This window comes from Tenebrio molitor, chromosome 3, assembly GCF_963966145.1.
Source record: "Tenebrio molitor chromosome 3, icTenMoli1.1, whole genome shotgun sequence".
Lineage (NCBI taxonomy): Eukaryota > Metazoa > Arthropoda > Insecta > Coleoptera > Tenebrionidae > Tenebrio > Tenebrio molitor.
The window spans coordinates 30,313,136-30,329,300 of record NC_091048.1 but is presented as its reverse complement, the minus strand read 5'-3'; the positions used below and the strand labels follow the sequence as shown (position 1 = coordinate 30,329,300).

The 16,165-nt window shown below is 38.8% G+C and overlaps 1 protein-coding gene and 1 long non-coding RNA gene across 7 annotated transcripts in view; one reads left to right on the top strand and one right to left on the bottom strand.

The window, feature by feature from the left end:
- Positions 1–16,165, top strand: part of dnc (phosphodiesterase dunce) — a 120,821-nt gene that overhangs the window by 53,110 nt on the left and 51,546 nt on the right. Inside the window, exon 1 of one of the 6 annotated variants that reach the window (XM_069040482.1) lies at positions 3,189–3,347. The exons of 4 other annotated variants lie outside the window; for them this stretch is intronic. The gene's annotated coding sequence lies outside the window, so the exon portion shown is untranslated. Of the gene's footprint in view, positions 1–3,188; positions 3,348–16,165 lie in introns of those variants that run through there. One more of the 6 variants, XM_069040491.1, reaches the window with a different exon arrangement.
- On the bottom strand, positions 12,323–15,256 carry LOC138125262 (uncharacterized). Its single transcript, XR_011157388.1, has 2 exons — positions 14,622–15,256; positions 12,323–12,742 (listed from the first exon to the last, which is right to left on the bottom strand). It is a non-coding gene; the product is annotated as an uncharacterized lncRNA (long non-coding RNA).

The window sequence follows — 16,165 nt, the reverse complement described above, 5'->3', positions numbered from 1 at the left end:
CGATAACTGACATGCTTACGATTTATATCACAAGATGGCGCTATCAGACTTCACAATTTTTCACAAGAAAACAATTAAATTATGTTCATTTTCGATAACTGAACGATCAATGGTAGCGGTATCTTGTCTTAGTATAAATGGACTTTATTTATGATAAGCTAACAGTTTTTTTGGAGATACCTTAAAATTTTCGTGGTATTTTACACACTCCGTGCGGTAAAATGACAGCCGTTCAAAATGTGTAAACATGTCATTTAGAGTTTAGGAGGTCAAAAAACCAATAATATGACTCTAAATAAACTGTGAATTTTATTAATGTTGTAAACGCAACGAGAATTAGCTGAACATTTAAAAATAAATATTTATTTAGAATATCAGGAAAATAATTAAACAATTAATAATAAACGAAATTATCTAATTTATTAATTACGTTTATTAAGTTGATAAAGGAACGATAGGACAGTGTTTTTTTTCTAGGCGGTAAAGGAGATAAAAAAATAAATTTAAACAATAAGAGATTGTTATCGGACCCTCTTGAACACCTTTTCTATACACTTTCAACTAATTCAAATAATAATTGATACACACTCCAGTTTTGATAAAATGGAGGACTTCTTGACGTCTAAAACACAAAATGTGTATTTATTTATGTACTACTTGTTCACTTACAAGTAAAAAACTACTGAACATATCGCAAAGGAGCCGAATTGTAAAGAAAAAGGTGAAGCACTATATTTTTATAAGATAAGAAAACACTATTTTACACGTTGCGACATTAAATTTAAAAGCGAAAGCAAATTGATAATGAAAAAAGAGAAATTAAGAGACTCAAAGTAGAGCCTGGGGCAATTGCAGTATAAGAAAAACATCGATATGGACCAAATAGTTTTCAAAATATTTGTTATCTACGATCGTGTAAAAAGTAGGCACTTTTTGCACTAAAAATCGTTGTCAAAGTTGACGTTTAGTGAACTGACGGAATCGTGCCATAAAACTTTTACGGCACAGAACTGTCAGAATACAACAATACAATTTGTCGGAAACATTGTTTAGAAGTAGGTTGCTAAACGACGTGGTTTTCAAACGACTTTGGTTATTCATAAAATATTGAATCAATGATAATAATTTATGTTGAAACCAGTGCGATGATCTCACGATCGTAGATAAAATGTTGTAAGACATACGTGTAAAAAGTTGCTTTGTTGCACTCACATTCTTTAAAATACTTCCTCGTACCTCGGTCGTATTTTAAACCCGTTCGTGCAATAAAGGATAACTTTTTCCACTTATATCTTAAATAACTATTAATACACAAGTTTTCACTAGAATTTTCCAGACATTTTTCATGACAGTTGAACTGTGTGTACAATTGTGCATATTTACAAAACAAGTGATGCAATACACGCCAAAATCAACAGGACTTGCGTCTTTACTGTGACGAATATTTTGCAAAAAGAAAAATTCATATGGGTGTTTTTTTGGAAAAGTTATCCTGAACCAAACATAATTTATCGTAAACAAGAGAGAATCGCACAAAATTGCGTCTATTTCCAAAACTGCTGATCCATTTGGCACCAAAATAAGCAGGTCTGGAGCCCCCACAAAGACAAATATTTTGTATAAAGACACATTTAAATCGGTCCATTTTTGCAGATGTTACGGTGAGCGCCAAAATTGTACAAAATTGCGTATAAATCGAAAACGAGTGATCCGATTGGCACCAAAATTAATAGGTTTACCGAGACAAACAAACAAATTCAAACCGGATACCAAGATAAGAAAGTTATCAGTGAAAAGTTTTTATTTTTTTGAGAGTACCTAATGTTTCTAGTTTTACCCTTTTTCAAATAACAAGGAAGAGACGGCGAAAGATTTATTTATACAAAAAATGTAAAGAAAACAATTTTTTCTAATTTAGTTACGAAAAGCAACCATTGTGATATGTCATTTTAGTTGTCAAACGTGCTTCATTTAATAAAATTATTGAAATACATGTGTAGCATATTTAAACAGGATTTTAATCAGAATGTGTGCTTTTCGTAACTAAATTAGAAAAAATCTTGTATGAAACACGTAGTAAAATGGCTATTTTTTTGCACATGACATGTTGGACCACTCGTTGACACTCGTGGACCAATTATCATGTCTGGTGCAAAAAAGACGCTCATTTTGCAACTCGTTGCATAAACAGCTATATTATCACGCTCAAACGAATTTAAAATTTTATCAGTTGTATTCAATTTCTGAGTGTTTTTTAGTATATTTATCACGATCGCAATTTTTTTTTTAGTTTAAAAGCGTTGAATTTAGTTTTTTTTTTTGAGAAATCGCTTCTCCGCGACCCTTTTTCGCAATGTTTTTAGAGTGCAAACACTCGAATTCAAAGGAGACACTTTATCTCGAAGCAATCCATTAAAATGATTATCTGATCTGTTGACAGTGGCATTAAGAAATTATCGAAACGTTTGGAAAACATTGTTTTGGTAGCTTGGAATCACAGGAATGTTTGTTTTGCGGTACTTGAAAAATTCAAAAATAGTTTCGTAGAACTAAACAAACACCTCAAGCAATTAAACGGCAATAAATATGAAAAACAAATACGAAATTCTCGCAAAAACTGCTATCACTGTTTCAAATGTCTAATTACGTCGTAAACACCGCGAGACAATAAAGCTATTATTTACCAGCGGACATCTTTTAGCGGCGATAATTTTTTTAAGGACGCCTGGACGTCGCCGCGCTCTAAAAATTTACCTTCGCTTTTTTTTATGGTAACGCAAGCACCGCGTGCGACGCATTATGCGACCAAAAATAAACGTGCTTTTGCCGAAGCTCCGCATCTGGACCAACCACCATTCCAGTCTTCCAAGTTCCTGCGAAGCGCGCCAGGCAGTCTCGCCTCGCCTCTTCTCCTGCGAGCGTCCTTTGAACATTTCCCTCGCGTTTCGTGGGTCGAAGAAACTTCCGCTCCGGATTCGAATCTCCCGCTCGGCGGAACAGAAACCGCCCCCGATTAATCAAATCCGGCTCCTTCGAAGCGGGGTCCTCCCTCGCTAATTACCGTCCCGCGGCGGCCGCTCTTCTCCGGCGGCCCGAGCGGTTTTTTCCCCGTGAAGTTCTTGCGGAGAGGCGGCGACGATCGGAGGTTGGCGGAAGCGTTCGCAGGTTTCCGCGGGACTGCTGGAATGACACATTGTGTTGATTCAGTATAGCGCGGTCGGGTTGCTTTGAACCGTGTGCGAATATGCGAATCTTCTCAAAATAACACGTGCGATTGTGGGTTGGTGGTGCTAGGGTTTTCACGCCTCCATGACGTCCGGAGTGGATTATTGACCGGCGAGTACAAGGTAAAAATTCGGCCAGGACGCGACGTTTCGGCTCAATACTTGGCGGGGTGGCGGACCCGGTTTTTCGAAATCCCAAAAACCGGAGCGGCTCCGGGCGCCCAACACGACCGCCTGACCGGCGCGTTTTTGGGCGCTCATCTCAACTTAATTAAAATTAATTACGGAACGGCCAAGGTCGCCTCAAGATTCATTATTTCTCTGACGATGCGTACATATTGTCCGAAACTGTTATTCCAGTCCAACGGGAAAAATCTAATCTGATCGCCCTTGAGTGCTTTCGTAATTCCTACTCTTATTAACAACCTATTTATTATACATGATATGATAATAAAACGGCGCATTCTTATGTAAAACGATTCGGGGGGATATTCCGGTGGATTAATCCGTTAGGTCAATAAACGACAGTTATCTAGGAGCGGGCCTAATAAAACCAGAAAGACCTTGGATTCGTGATCGATGTCTAATCTCGTGCCTTTGTCCCAAGACTTCTGTTTTGTCGATAGTCTAAATTTCCCCCCAAAAAAAACTCGCAAGATTTTTTGTTCCGCCTCGATCTGCACCTCGGCCCTCAGGGAAATATTTTTATTTCCTCCGACAATTCCGGAGCCTCTCGCCTAGTTTCCATATTTATTACACCGAAATTCTATTTTAAATTGAAGCACAAAGCTTTGAAAACACACTTTGACTATGACGAGGCGAAAACACCGATGGATATTCTCGATAACCGACGAATACCTATTAAGTGTGATCAACGCCTCCGATAGGTTTAATTTAATGCTAAAGTTCCGTGTTGAGCAAATCTGACAAGATAAAAAGATAGAGAGGAGCAAAACAAGACGATAAAAATACGGTCACGTGGAGTAATTACTAATTACGGACTATTTAGCCGGTTTAATGATTTCGATTGTGCGAAATTATTAACAGGACGGTAATTGCAATTATCGGTTTAGCACCGACGTGCCAAGTCCTGTGATTGGTCGGGTAAACAGGAAAACTGCATCGAACAGGAAAAAATTTGACAGTCACGGAAAATCATTAGTTAATTAGTGCGGTTAATTGGGACAATTTTCCGAGGTAAATGAGCACATAATGAGGTAAAAAAATCGTGTTCTCGATCCGTCAATCAAAACCAACCGACACTCCGTATCGGGCGATTTCTTTTAATCGATGGAAATTTATTTGAAAATTTGATCGCAATCTGGGTGCAGCTGGAATTTTGCGCGAGGTCGCGGGGTTTCGCCGCCTCCGAGGGGGGCGGCCGTCGACAGCATCCGATTGTGAATTTTTAATAAGCGAATAATCCCGACGCCCTGGAAGTAATTCGCGAACGCTCCAGGATAACGTCCATTAATAATGTAGGTAATCCCCGTCCCGGGGGATGTTTTCTCCGTCGATAGGTTACGTCATGTTTAATTGAGAAAGGGGGACGATTTATTCCCGGTAATCCGGATTCGCCCGGACTCGCCCCCCGGAATATCGATAAGAGCGTTTAGCGTGTCTATAAGGAGGGCACGTGATTAATCGTTTTTTTCTGTTTGTGCAAATTTAGCAGTGGCGTGCCAGAGAAACGTCGTTTGCCTTTCCTCTTCTAACGCACTCGAGAATAAATAAGCGTTCAGTTTACGAGTTAATTGGTCGTTACGTCACGAAATGTCACTCACGAAAAAGTGGGGCGGGGGTAATTGGATTTTTTACGAGAGGGATGAAAGGACGGTTGGAAATTCTTAATTGACCAATTAGAGGCCACAATTCAAGGCTTGTTCCGCCGGCAATTTGCATTATTTCACGGATTAGGAGATGTAAGAACAAAAGGAGCCAGATCTGGCAAATAATTGACCGAAGAGTAGGGTTTTTTTGGCAGGATGGCGCCGACCCGCACACGACGCCAGTTGGAGCGTGATCGACGGTCGGACAATGATTTGCGAGATCGGGTCAGATTCAGCGATTTTTATCGTGCGGACACGTTTTCCTGGAATCTTGCCTGAAAGCTGTGAAACAGACGTGCGGGTCCATCCGACGGTTGCGTCAATTTAAAAAAAAATCAGATAAATAGCTCGATGATAAATCAAAAATTATAAAAAGAAACCATCACGGTGCGAAGGCCGACCTGTCGAATCACACGGCGCTTAAAAAACACCATAAATTATTACGTTGCGTTACGTAAAAGTCGCTCTTTACACTGGCGGATAATTCGATTGTGGGCGCGTGCGACGGGGTTAATCCGAATTGATCGGGAAAAATTGTTGTAAAAAAAATCGCCAATTACGCTCACTACCAAGGGTAAATTTGCGGTGTAAACGGATCGGTGCGTCAGACAGTGCCAATATTTAATTTGTACCAGCGGATGTTGGGCCGTTTTCCGTCTAGACTCGGAGGGCGATAAATTAGCATCGAGAAGTTTTCCGATGGCGGAAAACAAACATGTCCGGAGCGGGACGTGCCCGGATCGTATGTTCGTTGCAAAGCAAACAGTCGAATCGATACGGTCGCACGAGTGGACCAATTTCAGCGAGGAACGACCTCATTTCGACCGGATTTGGACCGCTTGAAGTCGCGTGGTGGAGTCATCTATTCAATCGCACAAGATGGACCAAAAACTGACCTCATTTCGACCAGATTTGATACGATCGCCTGTGGTGGACCAATTCCGGCGAAGAACGAAAAACGCCTTGGTTTTGGGCAGATTTGGGCCAGTTGAAATCGCGCGGTGGGGCGTAATTTGTTCAACTGGTTGGCTGAGATGAATCAAAGGGATGGAGGGTCCAGTCGGAGGCGGGGTTGTGTATGAAGCGTTTGGCAAATCGTCGCCGCACCCCAAACCGGAGGGAACACCTGGTGGCATTAAAACGCGCCGCCGATTGATTGCTCCACATTATCGAGACCCTGACCTTTGCACTAATGTCAGTTTAGGGGCCGGGCCCCCTACTGGAGGGTAGTTAACACGACATAGTCTCGTGCGGATCCGACGTCGGAAGAAAATTGTTTAATTTAAACAATAAAGGAGGGGGATTAGTGTTTTACTCGCCGGGGTGCGCGACACGCGCGACCCGTGTCACATTGCGGTCGGTACGCACACACACGAACGGGCTGTTTTATTGGATCACGTTATTCCCCGGATTACTCGCCGGATTCTCCACACTATCCCGCCAAGTTAATTACTTTGTGCGGAAGGAATACCTGGGCTCGAGGTGGCTCGCCATTTTACACCGTGGGGTTTAATCATGATGGGAACAGGCGGCGCCGCCTCTTCAATCAAGCACACGGGGCCGGGGGCTCACACGGGATTTTTACAATCCAATTACCATGGAATATTCCTGAGCCGGAATCGATGCAGGGCCGCGGTCTCGATCGCGATTTTTGAGCAAACACGAAAAACAATATAATTACCATGGAGCATCCCTGGGCCGCAATCGATACGAGTCGACCTTTTATATCTTCCTTCGGCACAAAGCGCGACCGTGATTGTGCAAACACGGGAGCTCCTTTATATCTCAGTGTTTTTTTTTGTTTTGTTTTGTTTTCCCAAAGGCAACGTGATATTTGAAATGATTATTCAAATGCGTATTTTTGTCGTATACGGAATTTCGTGCTCCGCCATTAATATTCATGGCGTTTTCGGCAAGCAAAGTAGTTCCAAACGTAAAACATTCACAGATATCGGCAGGTATGTAAATAATGCAAATCTGGACTTCTCCCACTTCTCGCCAGATAATTACATCTCAAGTACCCAAACGTCACGCAGACATGGAAATAACCGAGCGAATACCACTCGTGTCTTTTTTTTCGGAGCTGAAACGGATTTCTCAGCATGTCCGTATGTTGTGTGCGCGATCTTTCGACAAAACCTGCATCGTAAAAGTATTTTTAAAACCCCGAATTACACCTGTTGGCAGTTCTTTCGTCGTAATTTTGTTTTCGAGATGCGAATTCCGCGATCCGTTACGCAACGATTTTATTAATCTAGTCGCCCGGTTTGGACACAATACCAAACATCGTTACCAGAGCTGAATTATTATTACATTAACTCTGCATAATAATTACATTATTTGCGATATCGATTCCCGGAGCGCCGGGACAATTTGCTTGCGGAAAATCGAGCCCGAACGCGTTGGTATTTTTTCGGTAGCGGATCAACCAAAAAACAACCTTTCGGAAAACGCGAGCCTCGACCACAGATCCAAGTTCGAGCACGATTGGCGTTCGATTTCCGAAGAAATCTTGTCAATTTGTGGCGTTTTCGTGATGGTTGATATTCGGTTACGACGCTACTCGAAATCAACCAGTCGCGTTTTCGCCGTTTCCGGGGTCGATTTTGCTAGGCCACCCTGTACGATGCAAAACCGGCTCATTCTCGTCATGTCCGCGACAAGAAAACGGAAACGTGTCTGAAATATCGCGATTGGAATTAGCCGCTTCGTGACGGAGTCGTGACGGGCCGGAATTGAAAACGTCTCGTTCTTTTGTTTTTGGCAGGACTCGTCTTCCGGTCCACCTCCCTCCTGCAGACAACTGGATTTATGTTGGCAACAATGAGCGCAGCTGGTCGCAGGAATTCATTCATTATTTTGAGTCGTGCGCGTTGTTATTTAAAGTTTGGTTATTATTCGGATTTCGTGTCGGTCGTAATTCAGGATTCGCGACGGCTCTCCAGATAAAACGGTTAAACGGGTATTTGCACGGGGCGGCCGTATGCACCGAGGGGGGCGGCTGCAGCTGCGGCTGCGGCGCTCCGGATCGAACCGGCGGCGGTCCGGGTGCCGTCCAACTTCGGGAAATCGGGCGGGGTGCGGTCAGGTGGTCAACGAGTCAGCGAAAAGTCGAAAGGGTGGCTACGTTCTCGAACTTCAATTTATTTTTAATTAATATGTGGGGGTGTTTTGAATTATTATTTTAATTAAAAGCCGGAGGGGAATTAACGGCGCCGCAACAAAGGCTGCAAAGGACGGCACATTTCCTGCTGGAAATTTACATAAAAATTCGAGTGGGGCGTGTTTTTTCTTGTTTCAAAGGAATTCCGTCGTTTAGTATCAAACGTGCACTTGTGTTCGGGTCAATATTTATTTAATGTTATTCTTGGCGAAATTAGAGCCAGTTGCCTATTTTCCATCTATAATTTGGCCGACGTTCAAAACAGGAGTCTGTTCAGTCACAAAACTTCAGGAAAAATCGGTATTTATTGCCGGTTCAAATGGAATTATGAAACACGTGTTCCTAGTTACAAAAAAGTATTGGGAAATAGTTCTGAACACAGCTAAGAGCGAGAACTTCCTCAAAGAAAAATCTAAGAAGTTGTAAAAGTATATTTGTGTTTTGGAAAGTAATTAACCAGACCAATACAGCCGTTGATGAGCTAAAATTCTTCAAAAATTTCTCCCTTTTGTTGCGTGGTTCGAGGGAGTTGTGCAAAGGCCAAGGTTCAAAATTGACCAAAACAACCTCAACATGTTATGAAGGGCAAAATTTGTATCTTGTACTTGTATCTTTTGTTCGTTTGTAACAAAAGAGCTACTGAACAGGTTTTAATTCATTTTTACTAGTCATAAATTAATCAACCTAGTCGGCTGTAATGTGAGTAATTACAGCCTCAAAGTGGGCGTTGAAGAGTCGATTGTGAACGCACCACTCGTCAGTCTGCAGAGTAAAAACATAAACAACGCAAAAAGTGAGGTTAGCTTTACACAGTTGATTCGTCGACTCGTCAACGCCTACTTTGAGGTGAAGTTTAAAAAAATACACGATACCTTTATCATGCAACTTCTCTTTTAAACCATTCTTTGTTGAAGCAAAATTTTATTGTATGTATTGTACTTGCATCTTGCATCTCTTGTCTTCTTATAACTAAAAAACTAGTGAATACATTTTGATAAGATTTTTCACTCGTAACAAATAAAATATATCCTCGAAGGCGACTGTCTTTTATTATGCTATCCTGTAAAATGTCTCCAACATAAAAATATTTACACCAGCGGCAAAAAATCTAATTACCACCGCCAATGTTTATCTCTGAAAAATCGACGTTCTCCAATCTTCTTTGTTTCTCTGGAGATGCTCTCAAGTGATAGACACTAATAAACAGATTGACACAATTTACGTAGATTTCCCAAAAAACAATTTGAAAAAGAGATCGTCACATTTTACTTCATAAATTAAAATTTTCTGATGACTTGTCTGTTCAAGTTTTAATTGTTAAACAGAGTGCACATGTCATTATTATTCACCGCGTTGCTTTGCTCCTACGTCTGGGATTCCTCAAGGTTTCAACTTTGTTGTTCGTTGTATTTTTTGTTATTTTTACATTTGCGATGTTATTTCTGGCGAAAAACCAATATTAGTAGACAATCATAAGATCTACTCTACTGTTAGTGATTTGTCCGATTGTTGACCGGAATCTGGTAATAATGGTAATAATAACAGTCCTTTCACGATAGATTGAGACATCTTCCTGTAAAGTAAACTTCTACTACCTGCAAGGATGCAGGGAAAAAAAAAATAACAGTATGGACAATATGGACGTCTTATCTGGTTTCCAATTTGCAATGTTTTCATCTCCTAGAAAATACTCAACTACGATTTCTGAACTTGATTTTTTATTTTTCAAAAGGTGAACATTCGTCTAGAAGCTTCTACTTCGTTGTTTTAATTTTGCTCGCTTCACCCCAGGAGTATTATTTTAACCACAATCTGTTTAATTTCATCACTAAATGTCAATTGTTCGTGACTTTCAAGTAGACTGAACTTCATGGTTCCAAAAATAATTCACATCTGGTTCGCACCTTTTCCTTGCCAGCTTAAAGACTAATGACTTTTGCCAGAGTTCCAACTGTCTTGATGGGCAACGCATTGGACATCATTAGCTCCTTCTACGTCAAAAGCGATTTTATTGGTCACATTACGAAATGCATTATGCATTGAATTTTTATGGTACCTAACAAGTTAGTGTATTATGAGTTTTCATTACCTGCGTTATTTAGATTATTACGCACTAATTGGAAAGGATAAAATGTATAATACATTCATTTTTGTTTTAGACCAGAGTAGCCTATTTTAATTTTTTTAAATGTTGGTATCGGGGCTATGTCAAAATAACAAAATCAAAATTGTTCGAACTGCCAGTGTCAAATTTGACATTATTATTAGGTATTAAGGTATATTAGTTTTAAATTTGTGCAATATTTATATTTATCACTAAATACACACATTATTGAGTCCTCGAAACTATGTAGTTAATTGGAAAATGATAATGCTTGGCTACATGGTCATGAATTTTGACAAGAAAGTGTAACCTCAAATATTATACATGATGTATATTGTCATTCAGCCACAGTCTTACCATACAACTCGCCAAATTTCCATAGCCTACTCTGGTCTAAAACAAAAGTGAATGCACTGTATGATTAATTACAAATTATTACTATTATTATTATTGGATGTGTGATATTGCACTCAATGTTTATAAACAATGAGATAAAAATAAATTGAGTTTGATGCACATCGACAGTATTTGTAGCAAAATCCACCAAAAAAGATTTAATTACGAGTGAAAACAAAATAGTAGGCAATCACCCATACACGGGTGTGTAGCCTGCAGCGCGGATCGCGGTGCAAGCTAAAATGCGTATTTTCCCGGATTATTAATACCTGCCGTATGTCAAAACATCTAATTGCACGTGTGTTGCACAAATCAGACGGCGACGCCAAGAATTCGAAATTAAAAGGCGATATAAATCCGTCGAGGCGACTGATTTCGTCTAAAATCGAATAACCGGAATCGAGAACGGCCTCGATCCGGAGCATCTTTTTCAGTCGTGTTCCTTTAGAATTTTTGTTTTCCAACAAATGGGTCTTGAATGGGCGTTATTAAGTCGAGTCTCGAGATACGAACGACGATGATTAAAGCGTCGTATCGAAGCTTTAAAATCTGAAGTTTTTCGTTGCGATGTCGGGAAAATGACATAAAAATTCTACTTGGCTGAAATAAATCGAAGGGAGATGTTTTCTGGCGTTTGTAACGGCAAAGGTTTCCCAAGTCGTAATCCGAGCGGTCGAACGCGTCAACGAATATTTCGAATTAATAAAAGAGAATTTCTGCGACAGATATTATGAATAATGTCCCAAAAGAAAGACCAATGAAAAGGATGCGAAACAGCCGAAAAAGGCCCAAAATCCTCCAAAAAGCATACACCAAAAGTACCTAAATATCTGTAGACCACCAAAAAAACCGTTGAAAATCTCCCAAAATAATGCAAAATTACCTCAAGAAATCCCTAAAAAACTTACAAAATACCTTGTTTTTAAACACCCCAAAATGGCTTTCTATTTCCAGACATTTGGCGCATGCAAAAACAGGGAAAAGCACCCAAAAATAGTAGTTTATTTAACGAGTTCGTGTGTAATTTGGGCTTTTTTTGGCATGAGTGGGCCAGTTTAAAGGTTTTAAAGGTCCACGAGTGCCAAAAAAGTCCAAATTACACAAGAACGAGTTGAATACAACGTTTTTTTGTTCGACGAGCCCCCCAAATTGCTGGTGACCTCGCCTGCAAACGGCCGGTCAGAGCGATAACAGTTTTTTTTTGTAAGAGGTCCTGTTTGTTTTATTTCTTTATCTTTTGTGTCCTCGTCCGCCGCGCGACTTCCTTTTCTATTTTGAATTTAGCTTTTTTGTTGGAGACGAGGTGAGGCCTGAGAGAACGGTCCCGCCGATCGTGGGCGGCGTAGAAAAATAGCGTCGAGTACGATATCGGGCTTCGCTTTCGGTTCCCCCTTTTTTATAACTTGTTTTTGTAACACAACTTACTAAATTTGATTTTTTCATTTTGTGATATTAAAAAGGTTACACATTTTTATATTTTGTAAATAATAAAGTTTAATTCTAACACAAGGTTGGTAAAAATACGAGTACCTGCAAAATTTGTGGCAATTAAAGGAATTTTTTTTTTCGGAAGATGGGCAAATTATGACGGAAAAAAAACACGAAGTCAAGCGTAATTATTTCAGTTTAATCAGGCTATAGGTAAATAAGTTTACAAAAAATAATAATGTGAATATAAAAATTTCAAAATCAATTTACATTAATTTACAAACATACAAACATGAATTAAAATCTAATAAAAAAAGCCTATTGCTTCCTCGAAGGTATAGAAGGCATTTCGTTGCCTCTCGTTTAATGAATTTATTAAATGAACGTTTCTTTTAATCTTAGTTAATCTCTTCTCAAAATTTCCTTCTGACTTCACATGCCCGATTTTATGTCGCATTGGCAGAAATTGTCTAAAGCTTTCTGCCAACTGGTCAAAGTTGAATCCGCGTTTATTGAAGTATTCTTTAATTTTATTGAAATTATTACGCTCATTTGGTTCCATATCGAAAGCTTCCAATTGTGCAAGTCCGAAGGCAATCTAAAAAAACAAGGAGAATTATTATTCAATACAAAAAAGAACCAACTAGCTTACGACACACATCCAATAACATACATTTATCATAAAGTGCATGTTTATACACCATTGATAATTGCACTTGACATAAGAGTTTGCAAAAATGGTACTTTACAGATTCATCTGTCACACTTTACAGACGATTTCGGAAGAAAGATAGTTTTGTTCATTTACCGACATGCTAAGTAAATATAATTGCAAATAGTATTAAATATAATCACAAAATAATAGTAGAAGAAACGAAAACGATGTCACTGTATTGGTGAAACAATTTCCGTATCCCACCTCCACCCGGCGGCACGGCTATTTTGCCGGAGTACATACACTATTACGGATATTACTATCAAGTAATAGTGCAGTGCTTATCAACATAATTACCGGCGTCTCGCCTCCGCATTTTGACTTTGTTGTGTATTATGTTCTGTGTCAATGTTAAGAAACTTCCTCACGATGTGACATGAGTATAATAATATACCTTTTTGAATTTCAACTACCAATGTGTTATCTAAATCCAGAATTTTTAAATTTTTAAAAAGAGATTGCGGTACTATTCCCGTTGCTGAAATTACAAGTGGTAAAATCGAAATTTTTTCTAAACACCAAAGATTTCTCATAGCAACGGAGAGCTCTAAATATTTATTAATTTTTGTGTTATATTGGGTGATTCAAAATGATTGTGGCCAAGTATGGCAACTATGTACGAAAATTTATGTGGCAACTGTGTGGGTAGGGATATTTCTTTGACAGTTTATAGTCGCGCAATTTTGAAAACTGTCAAATCAATGTGTAATGACAGCAAAAAAATCAAATGCACGCTTATGAAATGTCATACAAATAACAACTCTACCTCATCCACACAGTTGCCACATAAATTTTCATACATAGTTGCCATACTTGGCCACAATCATTTTGAATCACCCAATATGTCTGTGTTATATTATGTGAATTTGGAACAGCTATATCTAAAAGATATGCTTGCTTTTGTTGTTTATTTAAAATTATAATGTTACAATTTATTATTAAATACAGTAGACTCCCGATTATAATGCTTTTTGAGAGGTTTTAGGCCTTTTTCGGTTGTTTACTTTTGGGAAAAAGCTATACTGTCAAAGTCAAAGTGTCATGTTGGTACAAACCACTGGTTATTTGATAGTTATTAGATTGGCAACGTAAAATGTCAACTATATGTCAGTCATTTTGATGTAAAGGCGCTTGCGCTATTGAAGGCGCAGTTACATTTAAATAAAAATACAAAGTTAAATGAGTTTCCGAAAACAAGGATCTAACACAACGAGAAAAATTGGCTATGATTAGATTACATGAAGAAATGCAGACAGAAAAACCGACCATGCTAAATTGCAGTAAAGATGCACACATCATATTCGAGGTATTTTCTTTTAATATATGGGTTCGTCACTGCGAGGAACTGATTAGAGAGGACTGGAAAAAATTGATGGGAAATCTACCAATTGAGGACATTCCTCTTCCGCAGAATCATATTCGGAAGACGATTGGGGGTTAGATTCTGAAAATGAATAGGTAAACTGCTTATAACTATAACCCATTAAATAAATTCCCATTTTCCTGTATATGTTAAGTTGCACTTTTTAGTGTGATTATCGTCTTTATTTCTTGTCTTTTGGTATAAAATTTGGTTACACCTGAAACTTTTCTGACATTTGAAAATTACTGATATAACCTCAAACCTGATCTAGGGCGATTTTACGATAGAGGTGTCCCGAAACGAAAGGTTTTAGGGTGGTACAGCCTGGTCTTTGAGGGAATTTTGACATTGACAATTGATTTTAAAATAAATTGGACTATAAATTTGTAGGATTCTAACCTGCCTTTTAAGTCGCCAAATGTCTTGATCCAGAAGTAACATTTTATATACCACTGTTAAACACAGTACACACATATCATTATTATTCGTCGCGTTGCTTTGCTCCTACGTTTGGGATTCCTCAAGGTTTCAACTTTGTTGTTCTTTGTATTTTTTGTTATTTTTACATTTACGATGTTATTTCTGGGGAAAAAAAATCTGCTTTGCTGTTAGTGATTTGTCCGATTGTTGACCAGAATCTGGCAATAATGATAATAATAACAATCCTTTCGCTATAGATTCAGTAAATTTCTGCTAAGATGCTCAGAAAAAAGATATGAACCTCTTATCTCAATTACGATTTCTGAACTTCATATTTTATTTTTAAAGGGTGAACATCCTTCCAGAGACTCCTACTTCGTCGTTTTAATTTTGCTCGCTTCACCCCAGGAGTATCATTTTAATCACAATCTGTTTAATTTCATCACTAAATGTCAATTGTTCATGACTTTCAAGTAGACTGAACTTCACGGTTCCTAAAATAAATTCACATCTGGTTCGCACCTTTTCCTTGCCAGCTTAAAGACTAATGTCTTTTGCCAGAGTTCCAACTGTCTTGATGGGCAAAGCATTGAACATCATTAGCTCCTTCTACGTCAAAAGCGATTTCATTGGTCACATTGCGAAATGCATTATGCATTAAATTTTTATGGTACCTAACAAGTTAGTGTATTATGAGTTTTCATTACCTGCGTTATTTAGATTATTACGCACTAATTTGAAAGGATAAAACGCATGATTGATTACAAATTATTACTATTATTATTGGATGTGTGATTTTATTGCACTCAATGTTTATAAACAACGAGATAAAAATGAATTGAGTTTGATGCACATCGACAGTATTTGTAGTAAAATCCACCAAAAAAGATTTAATTATGAGTGAAAACAAAATAGTAGGCAATCACCCATACACGGGTGTGTAGCCTGCAGCGCGGATCGCGGTGCAAGCTAAAATGCGTATTTCCCCGTATTATTAATACATGCCGTATGTCAAAACACCTAATTGCACGTGTGTTGCACAAATCAGACGGCGACGCCAAGAATTCGAAATTAAAAGGCGATATAAATCCGTCGAGGCGACTGATTTCGTCTAAAATCGAATAACCGGAATCGAGAACGGCCTCGATCCGGAGCATCTTTTTCAGTCGTGTTCCTTTAGAATTTTTGTTTTCCAACAAATGAGTCTTGAATGGGCGTTATTAAGTCGAGTCTCGAGGTACAAACGACGATGATTAAAGCGTCGTATCGAAGCTTTAAAATCTGAAGTTTTTCGTTGCGATGTCGGGAAAATGAAATAAAAATTCTACCTCGGTGAAATAAATCGAGCGGCGATGTTTTCTGGCGTTTGTAACGGCAAAGGTTTCCCAAGTCGTAATCCGAGCGGTCGAACGCGTCAACGAATATTTCGAATTAATAAAAGAGAATTTCTGCGACAGATATTATGAATAATGTCCGGTGAAGTCGCGTTTCTGCCAAAAACACGACCCACTGATGATTAACCT